Below are 26545 nucleotides of genomic sequence, written 5' to 3'. Positions count from 1 at the left end.
ATAAGCATTTTTTCCCTAAAACACTAGGAAAATGTGTACTTAAAAATGCTTGATGTGCCTAAACTTTGTATTTAGGCACGCTTAGGCATGTTAAGCATTTTTTTTCTATCCGAAAGCACCTCTCAAAAATGCACTTGTGATTTTTTTTGCAGCCAATAAACACTCCTCTACAAATATGCTAAATGCCTTTCTAAGCAGAATTTTTTATGCCCAGTGTGTATGAGGGGTCAGAGAGGCCCTTTGAAGACACACTTGCACTGCACGGGACAATGGGGTTGAGTTCCACCTAAAAATAGAACTTCCGCTTTAAGTGATGGTGACCCCCTGAAATGTCACATTTGGCATGTCATTTTTTGGGGGGGAGGAGCAGATACCCTCTTTTTAGAGGCACCCAGCCCCCACTTCCTCCCAGGGCTCTGCGACACAGGAAGGAAGTTCACCTCTCCCCCCTCCCTCCCTGCATTCTTCTAGGACATGTTTCAGGTGCCAGAAGGTTGACCGGCCATTAACAGCGTGCAGCGTGGCTCGCGCATGTGCAGTGCGTGCCCAGCTGTGAAGCCACAGCCGGGCGCCCACAGTTACAATGGCGGCGCCGCAGAGAGGAGGGGGAGAGGAGCGGAGCTTTGTTCGCCCACATCGCTGGACCATGGGACAGGTAAGTGTCCAATTATTAAAAGTCAGCAGAATAAAAGTCAGCAGCTACACTTTTTGTAGCTGCTGACTTTTAAATGGGTGGAACTCCGCTTTAAGGAAAACTACCAACTGTTACACTGTAAAGTTATATAGGAGCGAGTAGCTCAATTTCTGTGCAGGAGTGCAATATTTACCTTGTACATTTTGTTATTTATTTTAAACAACCTTTCATGCAAAATTTAAAAGTACAGGTCTGATACCTTAGCTTTACCCGTAGGATAAGAGGGTTCCTTCTGGCTCGATGTGAAAAGCCTGCTGATTCCATCTGTAATCGATTATATAAAATTGATTTTAAAGGGAAAGTGAGTATAGCTTGTGAGTAACCACTTCAGGATTTTCCTTATTGTGCTGGCAGTTAACGTATGAAAGTTCTTGTTACCTACAGTTTCCTTTGGCGAAGATTTTTAAAGCATTCTAAAACATCCTGCTTTTTCCTTATTTTCTAGAATGCATTTTGTTTGTGGTTGTTGTGTTGCTGGAGTGTGAGGTACAGTTAAAATATATTCTGTTACAGAGAAATGGAGGCATTACAGTCAATCCAGTGGTAGGCTCTCTGGCTTTGGGATTGGTGGTTCAGAAATAGAAAAATTACAGAAAGAGGAAGGATAAAAAAAACGTTGACCCTGAAGATCAGCAAAGTATTTGTTTGAAGATAGAGTATAAAAGTCACTAAAGGAAAGCTTAACTGTAACTAAAGGTTCTGATGTACTGCACTCGTAATGGTATTACTAGGGTTATTTTGGATAATCTCAGTATAACAGGACTCTAAAGTAGAGACTGGTGATGAATTTAATATGTCAAATTCTGCTACAGAATCAAGATGACCGCCATTGATTATTTTTTTTCCTTTTTCTCCATAATTGTTAATACACAGGTAGTGTGGAAGTAGCTATCTCCTTAGTCCTCCGCAGCTCTCTCTCATTTCCTCTGCTGAGCTCCATATTATTTTAGGAGACAATAGGAACCAGTAAGATTGCAGGAGACAAAAGGAACCAGTAGGATTGCAGTAGATAGAAGGAACCAGTAAGGGCTGTAGGGGACCTAGGAAATTGACAGTCGCAGATGTGTTTGAATATGTGGGGCAGTTTCTCAGGATCAAAGCAGAGTTTGGCAGAAGAGGCAGTGGGAAAGGTAGTTATACTCTTCTTTTACAGGGTGTGTGTTTTTGGCACATTTACATGTGATGACAGGGTCAGTTTAACAACAGAGTAGTGTTTTTAGACAGAAGCCTCATTTTGTTTTCCTCTTTTAAACTACCCACCTAGTGCTGATAAATATTTGAGCTGGTACCAGTGGCACGGGACCTATATACTTTACTGCAGTGAAGTTAACAACCTGAGTATGCCAGAAAGAGGGGGTCATAGGTAAAAGAAAGCAAAAAAATCTAGGGCTATTTAATACTGACTAATCAGTTGCAAAATGAACATATTAAGGCAGCAGAGAAGGTAGTTGGCAATTGGAAGGAAAATTTAATTCATTACTCAGTACTAAAGACTTTGAAGCGATAGTAAACTTGGTAAAAAAAAAAAAAAGAAAAAAGAAAGCTCCTCCTTCAAGGCAATATTATAATATGTTAGTATGCATCACATACTAGCACATTATGTGAAATTTACCTTAAAAGGAAGCCCTTCAGCAGCGCGCTGTCACAGCTGACAGGGCTTCCATCTTCACTCGGTCTTCCTTCTGGGATCGCGGGCTCAGGTTCTTTGCTTTTTCATGGCACAGGGCTCTGAGGGAGCGGAATGGGTGATGTCACTGGCAGCTTTACAAGTATGCATGTTTAGGAGATATTTACTGTACCTATTAGTAAGCCTTATTACGCTTATAGGCTTACCTATAGGTAAAAATCAACCAAGGGAGTTTACTCCCTTTTTAAAGCATATTTAAACCCAATCACTAAAATCTCATCTAAACTGTGAAGCTGGGTTCACACCTTTGTGAATTGGATGCAGGTTTCCCCACATCCAATTCGCATGACAGGAGATTATGACCTCTCTATGGAGACGGTTCACATATCTCTGTTGCTGTTGCAGAGCGTCTCGCACAGGAACGCTGTGCGTCTTTGGCTCCGTTTCAGGGCTGAATTCAGGCAAAAAGTTGTTCCTGATTTGTCCCTGAATGGAGAACAGGGATGAACCGGACCCCTGCTGTGAGCCACATCTGTTGGAGGTGTGAACCCAGCCTAACATGTTAAAGACATTCCAAAACCAATGTTCGATCCTTTCAATTTTTTTTTAGTTTTCATTAAAATAACACATGGTAATCCTGCCATGAAGGTAATTTCCATTATAGAGTGACAACACTGTGTTCCTGTCTCCTAATAGTGCCCCTGCATTGTCAGTCATTGTCATATGGGATTCAAATGGAGACTACAAGTTTCCCTGAGAATTGACATACAGCCAACTCTGGAGCACATGCATATGGACATGACGATGGATGATTGTATTGGATGAAGTTTTTTTTTTTTTTTTTCTTTTAAATTGCAAACCAAATGTCATTCATTTTGGCTTTACGTAAACTTTACCATTACATACATAGATGCATAAACAATAAAATAATACATGTATAAATATAAAAATAAGTATTATAAATTAATAAACATAATAAATACATAAACACTAAATGTGTGTCTTTACTTCTCAGCATTTACTGTACAACACATCAGCATAGTACATTGCGCTGTCTTTAAGCTACAGACTCAATAACAGACGTAGGATAGTGTGAACAAATGGAAGTCTGGTGCGCGTTGTCTATTTCAGGCTGGTCAAATTTTCTCTGCGAGCCCGTGCCAGACAGACCCCTTCCACCTAGCTTTAGTTAGCACATGATGCTCAGCACTAATTACAGGATAAGAAGCTCCAAAAGTATCACCACTGGGATTGATTTACTAAAACTGGAGAGTGCAAAATCTGGTGCAGCTGTGCATGGTAGTCAATCAGCTTCTAACTTCAGCTTGCTTTAAGCTTTGCCAAAAAAAAACCTGGAAGCTGATTGGTTTATGTGCAGAGCTGTGCCAGATTTTGCACTCTCCAGTTTTAATAAATCAACCCTACTGTGTGGGCAACTGCAGCCCACACAGTGCAATGGCTGAATTACCAGGGAGGGGTAAAAAAAAAAGGGGTTTATTGTATTTGTGGCATACTGTGTTTTACTGGAGGCTGACTGAGTTATATTTTCTAAACATACAACTGTCCTTTAATGTTTTGCCCTGATTTAAGTTCAGAAGCAGATTTCAGGACCTTGGACAGTGACTTATATTTTGTCAACATGAAACGACTGAGCCAAGAAGATTCTTTGTCTGTGCCTATTTTTCTGGGAGACATTAAAGCAGCTTTATTTTGGCTCAGTGACTTCTGCAGTGATCCCTGACATAGGTGATGTTGCTCCTTATTTTCTATAAAGGAATGACTCGCCGCTGTTTTTTCAGAACTGTTTGTATTGTGCACAGGATTACTGTATGTATGGCGGGCTGTGATATTGGAGGAAAGCCTCAGAATATGCAGCGGGCAGAGAACATTCTCAGATTAAAGGCAATGAAGCTGCACCATATTCTACTGCAGAGTGAACCAGAGGTACACTAGTAACACGGCAACATTATTTAAGGAGCAGTAAATGTAATGTTGTAGGAAGAGGGTAAGCATTGTAATTAATTCATGTACTAATGGCAGTTTTATTGCAATATGGAAGTGTTAAGTTTAAGTCCTATCTGCAGCCAACAATGAATTTATTTGTTAATGTATTGTAGTTGAGGATAGAGTGGGGGGGGGGGGGTTAAAACCTCTATTAAAAGCCTAATAAAGTGTAGCTAAAGATTAAAAGCTGAAAAAAAAAAAATATATATATATATATATATATATATATATATATTATATATATATATATATATATATATATATATATATATATATATATATATATATATATATATATATATATATATATATATATATATCAAGGGGAATAACTACAGTCAGTAGGATGTGTCCCCTTGTGCTGAATTCCTCTTCCTTTGGTAGAAATCTTCCTCTGTCCCTGCCCCCACCCGTGACCCCATCGCTGTAATCTTCTGTTGCGGCTGGGAATGGGTTGTCACAGGTTCTCATAAAGAGCCCTTTTTACCCAAGTATGCCATTCATAGAAGCCATACTACAGCACCTATGAATGAAAAAGGATCTATCAATGAAGGTGGCAGAGCTATCAATCATCTAATTGTGCCTCATACCTAGATCCTGTTTATATGAATGGAGGAGCTTCGTGAAAAGGGTAGGCATAGTCAGATTCTCCTGATGAGAGCCTGTGACAGCCCTTTGGTTGTATTAATGTCTTTTTGCTCTTGATGATTACTTCAACACAATTTTGCCAACTTACCAGATTGAAATTTACTGACACAACATCCAAAATTTACTGCCACAGCCAAGTTTTTACTTGCATTTCCAAAAGTTACAAAATTTTTTGTGCAAATTTCAGTAATTAGGCTACAAACAAGTACAATATGCAAATAGCAATGTGTATTAAGGTAGATACTGAGACAATAAACATATTTCTTATTTTATTTTCGATAAAGTAATTAGGTAGCTCCAGAACAGGACTCAGGAGGGCAGGTAATTAGAATTGGCAGGCACACACACATGAAACTGACTCTCACAGTGACACTGACAGCAGTGTGCAGCAGCACAGATCATCAACACAACATGTGGCCTCCTGAGTCACAGTGACAGTATCTCTCCATGCCCTGTGGAGACTTAAGTCCACTCCAGTTCCAACAACACTAACAGTCCCACTCCTGGCTTGCCTTGCTCCCATCCTGCAGACCCAGTGTCCTTGTTGGGCACATTTTACCTCATTTCCTGTTTTGTCTGATATCTGCAAAAAAAGGAGGCAGAAAGTGGGACTTCAAAGCTCTTAACTCTCAAGAAGTAATAATCCACACAAGCTGCTAAAAGTATTTTTTTTTTTATTGCTTAATAATGGATAGTATAAAAATTAGGGTCACAAATATGAAAACACAGATTGCTGTATCCTCGTATAAGGCTACCAACACCCCCTACTGGCCAGCCCATAACAACTCCTAAACTTATTCAAACATAATGTAATATTCCAAGCTCAGCACACCAAGTTCAGTATGGGCATACAGTGGTCAAATGTCAAGTACATTGGTTATGGTTATGGCCATGACTCTACATGTTTCACTTATTGCTTCTTCAGGAGTGAGAGTCTGTAGTAATATTGCTATCATAGGATGCTGTTTATCAGATGCCAGCGTGAGGAGCCCCTGAATCCCCTAATTGTAGAAATCACTTGAGGAAAGAGGTGGAACAAGCAGCGCACACTAAACATTAATTTTGTAGTGGTGCTCACAAAGGATAATTGTCAACACATGCTTGCTATGGTGTTCAGATAGTACAATCAGATCAGTGAGCCCAGATGCTGTCCACTATTGTGCCCCCTGCAATAAAAAGATAGATTCCATTTTCCTATGATGTCTTGTCAGATCAGGAGACTGGGTTAAAGGGAGCCTGCCCCAGGATAAATGTGAAGTCTATTATTGTTGACATTAACCTGGGCAAAATTCACAAATAAAAAAGCCAATGTGAAGTCTAAAAGTGGTTCTAAAGCCTTAAGGTCTTTCACCCTAATGCATTCTATGCATTAAGGTGGAAAACCTTTTGTGCTGTAGAATCCTCCCTTTATACTTCCCTGATCTGGACCTGATCCAGAGATGTGCACAAGAGCAGCATCTCTCACTGTTGTCTCCCTCCTCCCTGGGAAAATTGATAGCAGCAGGAGTCAATGTAAATCAAATCTGTGCTGAGTGAGGGGGCCGAGCCGCCCATTCTGTATCAATAGATGCGAACAGAGCAGTTCAAGCCTGCGCAGGTGCCCCCATGGAAAGCGGCTTTCCATGGGGGCACTTGACAAAGAGAAGGAGCCTGGAGCACCAGCCAGGGACTCCAGAAGAAAAGGATTGGGGCTGCTCTATGCAAAACCATTGCACAGACCAGGTAAGTATACTATAGTTGTTATTTTAATTTAAAAAAAAAGAAATGAAGGTTTAATGTCGCTTTAATCTGCATACTTACCACTGGTCAGTTTTTCAGAAAGTTGGGAAGCTAATGGATAAGGATGGCAGCTGTAGAACTAGTATTAACCTAAAACATGGAAGCTTTGCTAAAAAGAAAAAAAAAACAGGGCACAGGAGTGATTAGCAATATTGCCTGTGGGCTCCATGAACTTTTCCCATTACTGATTTACCATTTCTTGTTCTGGTGCAGCTCTGCAAAGAAACCAATCGGCTTCCAGGTTTTATTGTCAAAGCCTAATTTAACAAGCTGACTGGCTACTACGTACAGCTGCACCAGATTTACTCTCTCCAGTTCCCCATAAAATAGTAAATTTTCAGTTTTTAAGTGTAGGTGCACTTTGAATATATATATATATATATATATATATATATATATATATATATATATATATATATATATATATTTTTTTTTTTTTTTTTGATGACTGCCTTTCTTCTCCAATTTCCTAGGTTTTCAAAATATGCCTATGATACAATCCTAAATGCATGACTAATGAAACTTTTCAGAATATTCCTTCCATGACAACCTCCATAATAGCAAACACTGCCATATAAACAATGCACAATTCAAGTATTGCCTCTATGGCTTTTGCTATTCATTCAGGAGAACACAAACTTGTACTTGCTTAAGTGGTTTGCATCCTGCGGTATTTTGCATGCACCACTTGTTTGCTTTGATCTTCCACACCATTAAATACTTTTTAGAAGTTCCATCTTTTCCATCGAATCTGTTTTCTAAATGCTGCCATTCTGTCAGAAGTTAAAGCCGCCAGAATGTGTCATTAAAAAAAAAAAATTATCTTGTCAATTTAGTCGTGACAGCACAAAAGACAGGTATCAGCGGTTTTCTTCTGATTATGTTAAAAACTAGTATTTTACATGAAAATGACAGCATGCTTTAGGTTTAATGAAGACCATCAGTAATTCTGACTAAATTTATCTCTATACTATTTTTACCAGTTGCAGCTTTTATAAAGTTTGAGAACCTCTGCCGAGGTTGGGTAAAGTAAGCTTTAGAGTAGAACCTGATTTTTTTTTAATTTGCTTTATTGGACATAAATATATGAAGGATGTATAGACATACACATGGCAAAGGAGTACAGGTACATACAGTACATACGGTATACAATTCAAGTTCATATGTGATATAGTGAGTCTGGTTTATTAAAGTGGAAAGTGAGGTGAACTGAAGTAATTTCAGCATAAACATCTAATCATCTGCATGGTTAAAAAAATAGTAGTAGGGAAAACATTTTTTTTTCTATGATTAAATTGGATGTTTTAAGGTTCACTTCACTGCATTTCATCTCGCTTCACATTTTAGCAAATTAAGCCAAAAAGAATGAGACAACAATTGTTAAGGTCTACTGAATACCAGTAGAAGGAAATGTAGAATGAAATGTATTTTATTAATACCAGCCATGACATGTAAATTGCTATGCTTAATTTAATAATCCCATATCTTTAAAAATTATAATATTTCTAAAGCATAAACTTTTATGTTTAGTTTTGGACAAAGCAGAGACAGGTTAAAACTACGTGGTAACAAGTATAGGCGCAATGACTCAGGAATCATAAATCTCCCAATGCAAGTCTGTTGTGAAATAAATGTTCTATAATAGAAAGAATTAGTCCATATAGCAAATGCAGGCTAAAAAGTCTATGTAATAGCACTGAAAGAAGTTAAAAGACTGTCCAAGAAATGCAAGCAGGGCTGCCATCAGAGTAGGACAGAAACCATATTCCAAGGGCTGTGAAAAAAACACAAGTGGAGAGGCGCCTCTGGGTGCAATAGTTTTAACAAACGGCTTTAATCTCTTGATAGATACACTCACATTTAGGTGGAAGTAACAGGCATGGTATACAGATGTCAGGATGACGCTCCCAAGCTCTTGAGCCATGAACATTCTTGCTGTTCACAGCTGAGGACAGCGGCTCTTCCAACAGGTGAATTCGCCGGCTCCGGAAGGCGGCCTCAGAGTGAGGCTTGAAGCGCACAGTGCGGCTGGCTCAGATGGGTGATGTCATCAAACGTGGATGCGTTTCGCGAACGTGCACACTTGGATGTATTTTCAAGTCGCACTCCTTTCTTAAAAGACCTGTTGAGAAAAAAAAACAAGACTTTAAAAGAGAAGTATTTTTTTTTTCAAGAATCATACTTACCTAGGTGCTGCATCTGTCCCCAGGTGCCATTGCACTGAGAACCGAGTGATCGAACATCGCCGATTGCTCGTTTCTCTCAGCTCCCCTAGCAGAGAACTGCTTACTGTCAATCAGGAGCTCTCTGATCTGCCCCCCTGCACTCACTGGAGCACAGAGCTATGGAGGGGCAGGGAGTGGTCGTCCCAGGCACTCATCGGTTCGCTTAGAGGCTGAGACGGGTATCAGTCCAGGCACCTGGTGGATCCAGACTTTATTGTTGTGATGAAGCAGTGCCTGGACTGTTTCCTGTGACGTCAGCAGAGAGCGGACTTCAGTCGAATTGCACTCCTGTGACCCATAGGAGAAGCCCAGCCAAACAAGCTCAGGCTGGACTTCTCCTTTAATACAAATTTAAGGTTAAGGAACTGGAATTCTGTTAAAAAATTAACCGCAGGGGCCAACAGGCTGGTGAAAGAAGGAACATTCTACACCTATCAAATGGTGAATAATGAGGTAAAAAAACACCCTATTATAGATACTAAACCAACTTTGCTAAAGACACTTGAGGAACCCATTTTTGTAAATGAATAGTGGATCACGTGTATTTGATACATGATGTTATTTACATTTACCTATTGATGACCAGAAAGGCTATCATATGGGTAATACAAATATCAGACCAATCTAATTGGATTAGGATTTGTCATGTGTCTTGTGCTGTAATAGGTACCTATTCTGATCAAATCACAGAATGTCAGTCAAAGAGAGATAAGAAATAAATTGTGTTAGATGTAAGTCATTTTATAGCTGCAATAATCTTTAGAAAATGCAAGGCAACATAATCTTTCCTGAAATGCAACTTGAGTGCAGCGAGGCAGGGTGGTGTTACCCCATAACACAAAGTGCCTAAAAAGAACCTTCATATTAGGATAATCAGGTATTATTTTCACAAAAAGCTGTAAATTAAAAATCACTAGAAGTTTAAAAAGACTAGAGATGTAAGTGCACCTTTTAGGTATCAGTGAATACGATCTGGCAAAGTTCTGGGCTTATTATGGCAGAAAAAGGCCTTCAACACTCACATGGGATGCTCCCATCGTTGTTATGATGAAAACTATCTGTTTCCCTCACTTTCTTTTCCCCTCTTTTACCTTTTTAATAAATATTATGTTTTCCAAGTAACTTGGTTTTGTCATCACTTTTTCCTTTAATGAGGCAAAAAAGGAAAAAAATGAATTTGCCCTAAACCCACCACTGCAGGGAAGCCATCAAGAGACCTGTACACTTGATTTGTAATGTTGTAAAGGAAAGGATATCTCAGCATCCTAGTTGTGTAAGAAGCCAGAAGATCCCTTTAACATGTTTAATCTTTTCCTTCTATATTTTCCCAAAATGTACTGTGTTTTCTACAGCTTTAGGGATATACAGCTTGCTTAGGATAAGTTTAGCAACCTGCTGAGATCATCTACAGTTTATCTATGGTTGAAATGTGAAATCTTGTATTGATTTCCACACTGTTTTTCAATTATTCCTAACCTACTCATATTATTCTGCATGACCCTGAAGTTAGTAAACTTATTTTGTGAAGATTCCCACATATTTACTTTCTTGAATTCTGTGACACATGTTCTCCATGTCCTGTGGGTAGGTACTGCTGTGTTGTACATTTCACAAAGCCTGCCTTCTGAACTAAGGAGGTGCAGAGAGGAGGAGTTACAGGAGGTAGAATCAGTACAGAAATGACAGCCTGCAGGCAGCATGGTACTATGGACTATGTAGTCGTGGAAAGAGATGGCCAGCAGACAGGCAGCACTCACATGAAAGGAGATTTTTCAAGTAAATTTATGTTGAATTGTCAAAAATAACTATTGTTTGTATTACTATTACAATACTGATGGTATAAAATGAAAGTGTATGCCTTTGACCATTGACCATAGAATATGTGTATTTAACTGCTGTCTGACCTGTATTTGACCATCTTCTAAGCTGCCTCAACCTCGTTAAAGCTGCTTTTGAGTTCCCCATGGCTTGCATAGGAAAAGAGGCAATTCTGGTAAACAATAGCCCATGTACATAGGCTCTAAAAGATTACATTTTAACCACTTCAATACTCGGCACATTCACCCCCTTCCTGCCCAGACCAATTTTCTAGCTTTCATTGCTGTCACATTTTGAATGACAATTATGCAGTCATGCAACACTGTACCAACATCACATTTTTATAATTTTTTCACACAAATACAGCTTTCTTTTGGTGGTATTTAATTACCACTGGGTTTTTTAGTTTTTTGCTAAATAAACGAAAAAAGACCAAAAAAAATTTTTTTGTAAGTGTTTTTCTTTGTTTCTGTTATAAAATGTTGCAAATATGTAATCTTTCTTCATAAATTTAGGCCAAAATGTATTCTGCTACATTTCTTTGGTGAAAATAACCCAAATCAATGTAATTTAGTCTGTAGGAAAGTTAGAGAGTCCACAAACGGTGGTATATACCTGAAAATTGTTTAATCCCTATGTAGTGATGGACTATCTCATTTCTTGACGTCCAAAAATGGCAGAAATATCCACCAAATGACCCATTTTTGGAAACTAGACAGTCCAAGGTATTTAGTAAGAGGAATGGCCAGTTTTTTGAAGCTGAAATTTTTTGTCATACTTTTTTGGAAAGTGATGCAATGCAGTACAGCATCCTAACTAGTGGGGCAGTGATCAGGGACACTGACTGGTGACAGTATGTAAAAAAAATGATTATAATAGTGTATATCAGCTGAAATACAGCACCACATCCCGCATTAAATAGAACAAAGAGAAATAGAGTAAATGGGACTTTTAGATGCTGAAACCTCCTATTGGAATAATATCTGACATAGTAATGTAAAAAAATAACAACATTTTATTAAATACATAAAAATGTCTTATATTGTTTAAGACATGCGTAACAAAAATATGAAACAGCAAACTCTGTATACACCCATAAACAGGCCCTACAACAAGGTGAATAATTTCCTCAATAGTCACATATATGTATAATCATGAACCATGATAAACACTCCAAAGTATGAGAAAAGAGACACAGCCCAACACGTTTTACATGGTAACTTCTTCAGGGGTTTACGTTGACAGAGAGGTCAGTGCACTAGAGCTGATTCGGTAAGTAGTAGTTCTGGAAAACCTCAAAAGAGGCATTGCATGTTCCCACCAGGGAACTGCACAATGGGTCAAGTGTCTGTCTTAGTCATGTAGGTCTGAAACCAACCCAAGAAAAGCTGTCCCACAAAGCACATCAGAAATCCCATACACAGGAAATGTTGATTCCAAGCTAAACTGATCAAAGTTCTGCCGTGCTGGGAGAATTCTCCCCAGTATAGTCACAAACAACTGCAAAGGTAATGAGCAGCTTCCAAATGCTGATATGGTCACAATGTTAAATCTTCAATCATGGCAGAAAACATCAAAAAGCCAACCACAAAAAGTTCCCTTCCTGGTGTCACAATAACCGCAACATTCCCTATGGAAGACAATCTCCAAATGAAGATACTTTTTATACATCACTGTCAGATATTCCAATAGGAGGTTTCAGCATCTAAAAGACCCATTACTCTATTTCTCTTTGTTCTAAAAAAAAAAAGGAATTCATATTTTTTTTTTTTTTACAATTTTTATTACCCCTGTGACCAGAACAATACAGTTTCACCATAGTAACATTGTACTGCGGAAGTGATTGGGATTTTTTAATTTTTTTAGGGGCGGCCTCACTGCAAGGGTTTTTCTTTTTCAAAAACCCCAGAGTGTGGCTTTAAGCTAATCCATACGGGGCATAACTTCTTATGAAATTAAAGTTGAAGGAGCCAAGATCCCCACAATTTTAATTTTAAGTGGCAATGATTGACTCTCAAAGTTGCATTAGTAAATGGGGTGAGGGATTCAGAGAACGTTTCCCATGCCCTAGTTTCCATGGTGCCATGGGTATTTATCTATGTGTCATCTCACTAAGCTTTTTGAGTTGTTTTACCAATATTTTATCTTACAACAAATACTGAATTGGTGAGAAATCTTTTCCTTTACTTGTATGTATATAGTATTTATTATTATTATTATTTATTCTTCAAAAATCAAACCTTGCAATATTTTTGGTAATATGTATAAAACAGTGCTATAATGATAACATAACACATGCAGTATACAAACTGAACTATCCAATGAAACCTTTTGCAATTTAAAAACATAATTTTTGTTTGAACAATTTAATTTAATGCTCACCCCTGAAGAGGCTGATGTTTCCAAGTGGCCATGACTCTAGAGAGAGGCACCACACTTCCCAACACACCTGTGGCTTTAAATGGGTTTAAATGAACAGGAAAAAACCCTGCAAGGTAGAAAACATGTGGAGCAACCAACAATGATAATATAGTTCAATAGACCATCTAAAGCAGCACACAATTGTAACAATAGAAACAATATTTGATTGATTTTAAAGCGCAGCAAGCTATCTAGGTGATGTGACTGGGAGTTTAAGAAAACTGGATCGAAGTACAGTTAGCCAGCACTGGGACTCTTGATCTCTCATTGGAGCGCTCACTCTGTCACAGAAGAGTATTTATATTTTGGTGGTAGAAAAGTAAAAGGTGCAAGGCTGAGTTGCCACATGCAGTAACTTTAAAAGAGAATTTTTTTAAATTTAAGAATCATACTTACCTAGGTTGATGCAGAATCAGACCGATGATGCATCTGTCCCCAGCCGTCTCTGCACTGAGAACCAAGCCACCGAACATCGCCAATGGCTCGGTTCTCACAGATCCCTGAGAGAAGAGCTGCTGACTGTCAGCTGAGCTGTAGAGGGGCGGGGATTGGCCATCTCAGCAGCTCGCTGAGATACTGAGACTGCCATCAGTTAAGGCAGCTGGCAGATCCAGACTTGGGATGTCGGGATGATGCACTACCTCCACTGATGGCAGTGACGTCACCGGAGAGCAGACTTCAGACCTCTCTCCTTTGAAAACGGGTCGCAGGAGTGCAAAACGAATCACACTCCAGGCTGGACTCCTCCTTTAATTGGCAATAACAGCAGCAAAGTCAGTATTAAACAAGTGGCCAAAGGGCCTCTTGCCACTCCCAGTGATTCTGACGTGTCTTGCATGCACAGGATTTCCCCCTCAAGCCAGTGTTGAATGAAGCTACAGCCTTCTCTCTCCCTGGAGTCTATAGCAGTAGCATCACACAGGAACTTTACTTAGAGACCACAGTAACATTGCTGCACATAGGTCCTGGTGACCAGCACCCCCAGACAATAATGGCAGCTTCTCAGTCCTCACACCAGAAAGCACACAGCAGAATGGGGCAGTACACAGGTTGGAAAGCTTGTCTCCAAGTAGGAGTTCAGTTCACACAGGCAGGAGTGCAGCCGGGATCCATATGCTGTGTTTAGTGGCCTTTCTTTCCAGTAGCAGCAAGCCAGAGATCCTTTTTTGCGTCTTGCCTCAGTCTATGCCTGCAACCTCTGTCTTTCCACATGTTTCCTTTTCTTCACTCCGGGCTTTTAGTTCTCTTTCCACTCCTTCTTGCTCTGCTTGATCTCCCTAGACACCCTGGAAAATGAAGTCTCCCATCAGCCCCAATTCCTCCCAGCAGGCTTTTGTCATTCCCAAAAAACACAGAACTTGTGTCCCCTAGGTGGTGAGCAGGGCTTAATCAGGCTGCTCACAACCCCATAGTAACAGTGTGTTACTGCAACCACTGCTGTCCTTGTAAGCTGCAGTAAGGATGATGGGAAAACAACAACAGAGACAATGCACAATCAAACCGTGATTCATTGTTCCAGATTAAAGCGGAACAAAAGTTCTCAAATACTCACCTTCCTTTGATCCCTCACCTTTACCAACATCTTCTTGGCTTCTTCTGGGTACTGTGTCTTCAGATGTCTTGATTGGCCAGTGGGCAATGATACCAAGGTGTGCCAAGAATGTACACTAAACTGCACATGCGCAGCTCAGTGTACATTCTAAGAAAAATTGTGAACAGACTTGTGAGTTTGTTTTATTGCAATTGTTTCTTCTGCAATAAAAAGCATGCCTGCTCATGGCTTTTCCTTTTTCTTCTTTAGTTCCACTTTAATATGCATATCTAAGGAGATCAGCAAATACCATAATGACTGTGCACTATTAGGGTTAGCCTATACAGTCATTTATGATCAGGTTGGAGCATACACCATTTCATAAACCCAATTTAAAATTCCACCTCCATCAAGAAGGCTACACAGCCTAATGGCAGAGGCAAAACAAAAATATACACTTGCAATTCATTTGCCTAATATGACTCAAAAGCCAAATGTTTGTCCGGATAGCTTAATCGGTTTGAAATGTTTAAGGATGTCCTGGATATGAATTTCTGCTGTAGCATCAATATTTAAACATGTAATTGTAAACACGGTCTTTACTGATTGTGTGGGCAGGAAGCCTAGTTGAATTGTAACTTACCAGTGCCTATTCTTCTCACATCCCCCGTAATACATTGTTTAATAGGAATTATAAAGCCTTGAAAAAAAAAGAAAAATAATCTTAAATGTTATTTTGTAGTTTCCGTGGAGGGTGTGCAATTGAATGTACAGCCAATTGTGCTGGAACTATTGCCTTTGTATTGGATTGATCTAGAGAAATCTTGTCTTGCTAAGTAAATGTGCTCATTAGTCTATAAATGTCTCAGAAAAGGCTGATGTTCCTGTTACAGTTACCTTATCTAACATCGGCTAAGTACTTTTGATGAAACTTGTACATTTGACTTGAAAAGTTTACACGGCTTCTGGCGATGGTGCAGACTAAGATTAAAGCAAATAATATTATTTTTTCAGTTTGTTTTCTTTTACATGGAGTAGGGTTAATTCATTGTATGGCAGCTGGGAAGATATTTTTTGTTTCGCTTAACCGCTTGGCATCCGCGCTATAGCCGAATGACGGCTACAGCGCGGACCTGCATTCCCGGGAGGACGTCATATGACGTCCTCCCCTGTGCACGCTCCCTGCACGCGCCCTGCAGGGCGCGCGCCGGGCGCGTTGTGATCACCGAGTCACTGAGACTCGGCTGATCACCGATCTGTGTAAGGGGCCGGTCCCGGCCCCTTACCATGTGATCAGCTGTCAGCCAATGACAGCTGATCACATGATGTAAACAAAAGATCGGTAATCGTTTTTTTTTTTTACTCACGCTGACAGCGCGAGTAGAAAAAAAAGATCACCGGATCGGATGTGAGGGACATCGGTCCCCAAGTGGAAGAGGCACATCTGCCTCATCAGTGCCCAATAAAAGTGCCACCTAATAGTGCCCACAGTGCCACCTAATAGTGCCCACAGTGCCACCTAACAGTGCCCACAGTGCCACCTAACAGTGCCCACAAGTACCACCTATCAGTGCCCACAAGTACCACCTATCAATGCCCACCTGTAGTGCCAATCAGTGCCACCTGCCAGTGCTGCCCATCACTGCCACCCATCAGTGCCCATCACTGCCACCCATCAGTGCCCATCACTGCCGCCTATCAGTGCCCATCACTGCCGCCTTATCAGCGTACATCAATGAAGGAGAAAAATTACCCGTTTAAAATTTTTTAAAACAAAATATAAAAAAATAAACTTTTTTTTTTTTTAAAAATTCAGTTTTTTACATTTTTTTAATAAAAAGTAAAAACCGCAGAGGTGATCAAATACCACCAAAAGAAAGCTCTATTTGTGGTGAAAAAATGATAAAAATTTCATTTGGGTACAGTGTTGTATGACCACGCAATTGTCATTCAAAGTGCGTCAGCGCCGAAAGCTGAAAATTGGTCTGGATAGGAGGGGGGTTTAAGTGCCCGGTAAGCAAGTGGTTAAAGCAGTTGTAAACCGCTGCACGTTTTTTTTTTTTTTTCTTACCTGCAAGGCAAAGGCATAATGTGCTAGTATGCATTGCATGCATTGCATACTAGCACAATATGTGAAATTTACCTGAAAACTAAGCATTCCATTGATGCAATGTCATCGCTGGAGACAGCTTCCATCTTCACCTGTCTCGCTTCCGGGTTTGCAGACTCCAGTTCTGTGACTGGCCACGGCACAGGGCTCTGAAGGAACGGCCACTCATGTCACTGGCTGCATGTACAGTAAATATCTCCTAAACGATGCATGTTTAGGATATATTTACACTACCTATAGGTAAGCCTTATTATAGGCTTACCTATAGGTAAAATTTAAAGATGGAAGTTTACTTCTTCTTTTACCACTTTATGACCAGACCTTTTTCTGGAACTTTTTGTTTACAAGTTTAAATTAGTATTTTTTGCTAGAAAATCACTTAGAACCCCCAAACATTACATTTTTTTTAGCAGAGACCCTAAATGTCTAGCCCGTCTGTGCACCTGATGAATTCACGTGCATCTGGCCCGTGGACATTTTAACCCCTTCACACTGACTGTACACAAATATGCGGCCTCAGCTTAAAGGGGTTGTACCGGGTGATGCCTGCAGCTGCAGGCATCACCCTAGTACCGGTTTATAGAGCCGGCGGTCGGCTTTCTTGGGATAACAACCGATGTGACTAAGAAGCCGATCGGCTGTTATCCCAAGCAGCGGGAGGGGACTTTCCGCCCTCCCGCCGCCTTCCGCATTTCGCTCGGGTTTTTCGACCCACCCGGAGCCCCGAGCGACCAGCCGGCATGTCCGCCAGCTGGTCGGAGACCCGAACGAAGCCGGAATTGGCTTTGACTGGGTCTCGGATGTAGTAACCCAGAAGTGATGTCACGACATCACTTCCGGTTTACAGAAGACTTGAAGGCACCAAATTTCAAATATGACAGTATTCAAAACAGCCAAACTTGGTGTTTTTAATGCTTTTAAGTGCAAAGGAGGGATTTGCCTCTTTTGGGGTCTTATAGACCCCAAAAGAGGCCAGTAGAAGAGGCTGTGAGATCCAAGCATGTAGCCTTGCCTGATTGACAGTCCTTATCGCGACCTTTGCCCTGTTCTTGTGACGTCACTCCCACTTCCCAAGCTGGTCAGCTTGGTGCTTCCTCAGGAGTCCCAGCTATCACCAGCCATCCACCAGGCATCCATCCTCACCAGCCACTGGAGTTCATGTGGAGCCTGTGGTGTGGCATAGGAGCCTTTAGGACTTTTCATTATGATGGGCATGAATCTTTTCTACATCTTGTAAGTGTTTCTTATATTTGTGCAATAAACCTTTTACCACTAATACTGCACTTAATTGGCACCTCCCCCCCTCTGCTCTTTTACCTCTTTATTGAAAGATCTGGGGTCAAAAAGACCCCAGATCTCTCATTTACTTTTAAAGGCAAAAGAAAAAAAAATTTGGACACTTTGACTTTAAAAAAAAAAAAAGACCCGGAAGTGATGATCGACGCACCTAGCTATTGCCATAACCCTGGTATTAAATGCCAAAATAATGATGTATATTTACTGTGGGTGGTCGGCAAGTGGTTTTGTGGTTGAAGAATAAATATAGCTTTTTTTTTTTTTTTTTTAAGCAAAGGGCCTTCCTTTTAAATTATAAATGTGGTTGTAAATAGCGCTCTTCCCTGAAAGAAGAAACTGGAGAGGCCATTATACCTGGCAAAGAGAACTCTGTGACAACACCCAATAGGTTCTACACTCTGGCCTGTATTGTATGCAGTAACATAATGGCATCCAATTGGTAGTGATATCTGTTGTCTGCTAAGTGTTGCTTAGCTCCACCCTAAAAAAACCTAGTACTTGAGTTTGTTGGTGGGTGAGGAGGGGCTAGTTCCATGTGATCATCACTTTAAGCACTCTGTCTGATCCATGCAAACTGATACATTCTGCTGGAGTGCTTGAGCTTGTGAAAAACTTACTGGCTGGATCAGCAAATAAAAATAGAAGAAATAAATCCTAAAGGAAACAAATAGTCACCACATCTAAGGATTGATGCCTGATTGGACCTGCCCTTTTACCAAATATATCCTTGCAAGTACCCGGGTCACCTGGATTTGCGTTTTTTAGAAACAGTCACCACCAAGGATGCCCACCTTACAAGCTTGATTGACTCAGTGGGACTTCCAAGATGTGGGCTTCTAGCAGAAGTCGCAGGGCTTTTTGATTTCTATACAATGAAGGCCACTACACATAAATAACACAAAAAAAGGTTAAATGTACAGATAATCTCTTGGAAAGATTTTTGTTGAAGTTAAGAGGTTGTAAACCTCCAAAAGAAAAAATCTCCAAAAAATAAAACTTACTTCCCTTAGAACGATGCCCTGCATGGTCGCTGACACGGCCAACATCTTTCCGGAGTTACTTCTGGGTTACTTCTGGGTCCCCGGATGCCAACAGTCACGGCACGGGCCCTGAAGAGGCGGGCCGTTCTTTCAGTGCGCCGATGATGTTGGTGGCAGCATATATAGTAAATATCTCCTAAACGGTGCAAGTTTAGGAGATATTTACAGTACCTACAGATAAGCATTACAGCTTACTTGTAGGTACAATTAAAGAGGAAGACTTTACTTCCTCTTTAATGACCTGGTGACAGGGTCTCTTTAACTAACAATGTTGTTATCACTATAAATATGGGCTATATACAGAAGCATAGAAGATGCTTTATTTGAGGCTCCCATTATATGTAAAAGGCTGAAGTTATAAACTCTACAAAATATGAAATCATGACCCTTCTGGCAGTCCCAGCAATGACTGCTGCTTGAAATGATCTGACAGGAGGAGGGGACCAGGGGTGAACTGTGGAAAGTGATAATAACAGCTGTAAGGGAGCTCAGCACAAAGAAAACAATCATTTATCATTTTGCAGCGTAGATCATGCTGCTTCATTAGAAAACCTTTCTTTGCAGCGACAGGAAAAACAATAAACTTTTATATTTCAGTTTAAAAATGGACCACAAAAATGAAATCACCAGTATAATTATTATTACTTTTGTTGGTAAACTTACACAATAGACAATATTCACTCTAGTAGTATTCAAGGCTAATTTGGAAGTTTGTCCTATGGTGGAATATGTACAATGCAAAAGAAAAAAAAAGTGTAAAAATACCATTTGAGGCAAGAGGGTCTTTTAATGTGGTTTAAAGGGCAACATTAAAAATACACAAATTCTTTAAATAACTTTTTTTTATGCTCAGTGTGCATGAGGCCTAAAGGTTTGTTTAAAAACAGGGGATCTTTTACTTTGTGGTTTTAGCAGTATTTTTTGCTTCCTGTTCAGCTCACAGGAAGTGGCTAGGGTACTTAATTTCTAGACATGATCCACATTTACTTTCTGTACCTGTTGAAAATGTTATTAAGAATACATTACTCTGTAAATTGCTCTGCCCATGTGCACCTATCCTGTACTAGTTATAAATTCATCTGAGTGGCTGCCATTTTTTCTTTGTTGGATTTGGTACAAATACTGGGGATCTTCAGCAATTCAGGGCTTTTGGTGTGTTACAGTACCTGTAAGGAGAAATGAACTACCTCTAAGGCATGCCTAATCTCAGTGCATGTATTACTATATGCAGGTGTCACATTGGGAGCTAAGATAGTTTAGAGTAAAAAAAAAAACTTTATAAAGGTGCCTTAGCATGACAGTGTGGCTTCACATGTATTTGCAACTGTATGGAACAAAAAAGGTTTAAACAAGCTTTTTGTAGACTCTCTGGAGTGTCCTGGAGTATATCTGTATATTGTTGTATGGATTACCAGGTCAATGTGCACATTTTCAGCACTAGTTATTATCTGACTGAGTGGCTATTATTTTTACTTTACCAGTAAGAAAGGATACAAGTGAAGGTCTGGCACATCCACTGTCACCACATTATCCATGTAATAAGAGAGAGGACCACTTGCTGTGTCATTGCTAGAAAATCTTCTTTATTTAGAACTTAGCACAGGATAAAAAGCCCTTACGCGTTTCATGCTGCACTCAGCACTTTGTCAAAGGGTACCTTTGACAAAGTGTTGAGTGTAGCGTGATAGCGTGAAGCATGTAAGAGGTCTTTATTCTGTGATAACTTTTAAATAAAGAAGATTTTCTAGCAATGGCACAGTAAGTAGTCTTCCCTTTTATTACATGGATAATGCAAAAATACTTACTACTGAGAAGCTGAATTAACTTGTGGCTAGCTAATAGGCATTTTCAACTGATATCCACACTTGTTCCCATCATGAAGCCATTGGAAACCAAGAAGCAAATGGAAAAATGTTGTAGATGGTTTAGTTTCAAGTCAAAGTTTTTTTTTTGTGGGGAGAGGGTGGAGTGAAAGGTAACTTCCACTAATGCTATAAAATTTCCATGGGACTAGCCAGTATAAAACTGTCTGTGACATGGTACACTTATCTTGCTATTTCCAGGTCTGATAGCCTCCACAAAAGTGAACATGTATTTTTGAACTCCAGAAAAATATACTCAGAGAGGATCTTGGAATTTTAAGGCTTGCATGTGTAGTCAGATGAAGGAAAACGTCAAACAAGCTCAATAGCTATGGTAAGGTGGCTCCTACACAGCAATGCTTCCCTTGATGGGCACCCAACAGCCGTTCAAATCATAGAACTACAGAAAGTTGCACTAGACCAAAGTCAAATGAAAGAGTCCAAGATAATTGTATTTGCTTGTAAAAAAAAGTAAAGCATACTGTATATTTTTGAAAGTTTTTATGTTTTTTGCATACCAGTCAAATTGCCATTAAACAATGCTTTCTCTCAAGTGGCGCAGCCATATTTTAGCTATACCCACCTTCGATGTGGTGTGCTATGCTTCTCCTATGGCAATTACCAAGGTATGCCCTGGGTTTATTAGGACCCAAGAAAAGACCAATGGACTTATTTGTACATTACAATTTACCTAATTTACTATAAACTTCAACTGCTGAAAATAGCAGTAGAAGGCTTCATTGCTAGCTGAAATTGCAGTGCAGGCAATGGCGTGGTAGATGCCTGAATCCCACAGATCCCAGGCCCAATATATACTGAACTATTTTTTATTCTCAGTTGCAGATCCAAAATAAAATGAAAAACAGACGCAGGCATATAGCTGCTTTGCATATTGATGACTGACTGTTGTGCTTTGCCTTGTGTTTGCTTTTTAATACAAATATTGTTATAGTATAAATGAGAATAAAGAATGCAAATAAAAAAAAGCTTTAGTGAAACATTTAGATGGAGGTGAGACATGCATAGCTGGCATAAATGCTGACCCTGAAGACAGCTACTATACATTACAACAAGCCTGACATGATGAAGTCTGTTGTAATACTGTGCCAAGTCCTCATATGACCCTTCTGAAAGTCAGTTTATCTGCTTGTGCTACAGCAGCAACAATTAAACTGCCACAATGCTGCTGCTCAGAATCATCTGTGTACACAGTCTTCTGAAGAGCAAATTATGTATCAAAATATGCAGATAATAATATTACACAATAATTAGGAACTGGTTCTGTGCATATGTGTCACCTTTCTTTGCTAATTAGTGGGGGACATTTATAAAACCGTATTCAAGCTGCAGACGAGACAGTTTATGTGCTTTGCATATTTTATTTCTAAAGTGAATATTATTTATAATGTGTAACTAGATATTTTTGTGATAAATCACTGATTCTTAATGCTTAATAACTAAACTGCATTTTATGTGCTGGGAAGATTATTACGAATAAAGTGATACTAAAGGTACAATTTTGGGGGCTTAAATAAAAAAAATTATATATTTACCTGCTTTGTGCAACAGTATTGCACAGAGTGGTCTCTTACCTCTTTTTTGGTGGTCCTCTGCTGGTGCTGTCCACTCCTCCCTTCCTTGAGTGCCCCCTTAGCTAGCCGTGCGCTATGGCAGCATCCGTGCTCCTGATCTGGGCTGTGTCCTTCCATAGACACACACAGTGCCAGTTAGCCGCCCCAATCCCCCCCCCACACACACACACCCTCTCCACCCTCCTCAAAGGAGTTTGGTCTTGGCCTATGGCTCCTTCTACTGCCTGTATACTGTCTCTGTGACTCGGTCGGGTAAGTGTTTAGGGAGGGGGAGGTAGGATAGGTAGTGGAATATTTTTAGTGATTGTAAATGATCACCTTGTAAAACAACCCATTCAGTTTAACACAGAAATGAAAGTCAAAACATTTGTGTATAGATATAAAAACATTATAAATACCTTTTTTTCCCTTTTTCATAAGTGATCACATTCCCTTGGTTCCCTCTGTTTTCAGCTGCATAAGAGCTGGGGGAGGAGAAGCATCAGGACACTGATCTTCCCAGTGAAAGGATGGGGGGGCATGTCAGGGCAAGTCTCATCATTTAAATAGAGCAGGCTGAGTTCCCAGCACAGCTAGAGAACTGACCACAGTGTATTCTCCTGCTTAGTGGTGGTCAGTTATGATTTATGAAATCAGAGGGACTGGCAGCAACAGGAGGAAGCAATACAAAGAGAACAGGATACTTTTTCATACAAGTACACAGTACAGCAGGTACGTATCATGAATTTGAAATGTTGAGGTAACAAACACATTAATGCAAATAATGCATTAAGGTTAAAAAAAATATAATGCAAATAATGCATTAAAGTTAAAAAAAAAAGCTATTTTGATTTTAGAACCACTTTAAGTATAACTTTTAAAGCCCCCACTCCCCAAAAAAATAAAAATAAAATCTCTATCTCTGCCATTTTTACCACCCGTTGGGTACCTGTACTTGGTCAATATATGAGCCAGTGGTGGCTGGTGAAGTTTTAGGATGGGGGGGCGCCAGACTCCGCCCTTCCTTTTTGGCCCTTGGTGAAAATGGGCGTGGTTTCAGCGAAATAGTGGGCGTGGCTCTAAGGTGGTGTGGTTAGCATCTGAGATGAATGAGGGATTGAGGGACAGGGAGAGAGGGACAGCAGGCCCAGATCCTACACAACAATAGAAATATATGTATTCTAGAAAGTTTAACAATCAGCAGATAAAGATACTCCAAACACCTGGTGTTAGCACTTCAATCATCCCAGGACCATGGTTGTTATGGTGTCAGGATGATTGAAGCGCATTATTTCTATTATTACTTTGTAATATAAAATTAAATCATTCAACTCAACATAATGCAGAATCAGTGGGAGCCCTGAGCGTGTCACTAGCCATGTCGCCTGCCACCAGATGCCATCAGGCATCCCCAGCAGTGCCTCTTTACATGCAGCCTCTGTCACATAAAATGCAGCCTTTGTCCCCCCAAATGCAGCCTCTGCCCCCCCAATGCAGCATGCCTGTGTCCCATTAAATGCACCATGCCTGTGTCCCATTAAATGCAGCATGCCTGTGTCTTATTAAATGCAGCCTCTGTTCTCCCAAATGCAGCCTCTGTACCCCCCAAATACAGCCTCTGCCCCCCCCAAATGCAGCATGCCTGTGTCCCATTAAATGCAGCATGCCTGTGTCCCATTAAATGCAGCATGCCTGTGTCCCATTAAATGCAGCCTCTGTTCCCAAAATGCAGCCTCTGTCCCCCCCAAATGCAGCCTCTGTTCCCCTCCAAATGCAGCATGCCTGAGTCTCATTAAATGCAGCATGCCTGTGTCCCATTAAATGCAGCCTCTGTCCTCACCAAATGCAGCCTCTGTCCCCCCCTAATGCAGCCTCTGCCCCCCAAATGCAGCCTCTGTCCCCCAACATGCCTGTGTCCCATTAAATGCAGCATGCCTGTGTCCCATTAAATGCAGCCTCTGTTCCCCCAAATGCAGCCTCTGTCCCCCCCAAATGCAGCATGCCTGTGTCCCATTTAATGCAGCATACCTGTGTCCCATTAAATGCAGCCTCTGTCCCCACCAAATGCAGCCTCTGTCCCCCAAATACAGCCTCTGCCCCCCCAAATGCAGCCTCTTTCCCACCAATGCAGCCTCTGTCTCCCCCCCAAATACAGCCTCTGTCTCCCCCTAAATACAGCCTCTGTACCCCCAAATGCAGCCTCTGTCCCCCCCAAATGCAGCCTTTGTCCCCCCCAAATGCAGCCTCTGTCACCCCATGCAGCCTCTGTCCCACCTTCCAAATACAGCCTCTGTCCCATCCTCAAATGCAGCCTCTGTCCCAGCCCCAAATGCAGCCTCTGTCCTCCCCAAATACAGCCTCTGGTTCCCCCCCAATGCAGCCTCTGTCCCCCCAAATACAGTCTCTGCCCCCCCAAATACAGCCCCTGTCCCCCAAATACAGCCTCTGTCCCCCCAATACAGCCTCCGTCCCCCCAAATACAGCCTCTGTCCCCCCTCCAAATGCATCATCTGTCCCTCCCCCAAATGCAGCCTCTGTACCCCCCAAATTCAGCCTTTGTCCCCCCAAATGCAGCCTCTGTCCCCCCCAAATGCAGCATGCTTGTGTCCCATTAAATGCAGCATGCCTGTGTCCCATTAAATGCAGCCTCTGTCCCCACCAAATGCAGCCTCTGTCCCCCCAAATACAGCCTCTGCCCCCCCAATGCAGCCTCTGTCTCCCCCCCAAATACAGCCTCTGTCTCCCCCCAAAATACAGCCTCTGCCCCCCCAAATGCAGCCTCTGCCCCCCCAAATGCAGCCTCTGTCCCACCTTCCAAATGCAGCCTCTGTCTCCCACCCAAATACAGCCTCTGTCTCCCCCCAAAATACAGCCTCTGTCTCCCCCAAATGCAGCCTCTGCCCCCCCAAATGCAGCCTCAGTCCCCCCCAAATGCAGCCTCTGTTTCCCCCCCAAGTGCAGCCTCTGTCCCCCCCATGCAGCCTCTGTCCCTGCTTCCAAATACAGCCTCTGTCCCACCCCCAAATGCAGCCTCTGTCCCACCCCCAAATGCAGCCTCTGCCCCCCAAATGCAGCCTCTGTCCCCCCAAATACAGCCTCTGTCTCCCCCATGCAGCCTCTGCCCCCCCAAATACAGCCTCTGTCCCCCCCAAATGCAGCCTCTGTCCCCCCAAATACAGCCTCTGTCCCCCCCAAATGCAGCCTCTGTCCCCCCAAATACAGCCTCTGTCCCCCCCAAATGCAGCCTCTGCCCCCCCAAATGCAGCCTCTGTCCCCCCCAAATGCAGCTTCTGTCCCCCTTCAAATACAGCCTCTGTCCCCCCAAATGCAGCCTCTGCCCTCCCAAATACAGCCTCTGTCCCCCCAAATGCATCCTCTGTCCCCACAAATGCAGCCTCTGCCCCCCCAATGCAGCCTCTGTCCCCCCAAAATGTAGCCTCTGTCCCCCCCAAATGCCTGTGTCCCATTAAATGCAGCCTCTGTCCCCACCAAATGCAGCCTCTGTCCCCCCAAATACAGCCTCTACCCCCCCAATGCAGCCTCTGTCTCCCCCCAAATACAGCCTCTGTCTCCCCCCAAAATACAGCCTCTGCCCCCCCAAATGCAACCTCTGCCCCCCCAAATGCAGCCTCTGTCCCCCAATGCAGCCTCTGTTCCCCCCAAGTGCAGCCTCTGTCCCCCCCATGCAGCCTCTGTCCCACCTTCCAAATGCAGCCTCTGTCTCACCCTAAAATACAGCCTCTGTCTCCCCCAAAATACAGCCTCTGTCCCCCCCAATGCAGCCTCTGTCCCCCCCAAATGCAGCCTCTGTTTCCCCCCAAGTGCAGCCTCTGTCCCCCCCATGCAGCCTCTGTCCCTGCTTCCAAATACAGCCTCTGTCCCACCCCCAAATGCAGCCTCTGTCCCACCCCCAAATGCA

This window comes from Aquarana catesbeiana, linkage group LG02 (genome assembly GCF_042186555.1).
Source record: "Aquarana catesbeiana isolate 2022-GZ linkage group LG02, ASM4218655v1, whole genome shotgun sequence".
NCBI classification, from domain to species: Eukaryota; Metazoa; Chordata; class Amphibia; order Anura; family Ranidae; genus Aquarana; species Aquarana catesbeiana.
This window is presented reverse-complemented; position numbering follows the sequence as displayed.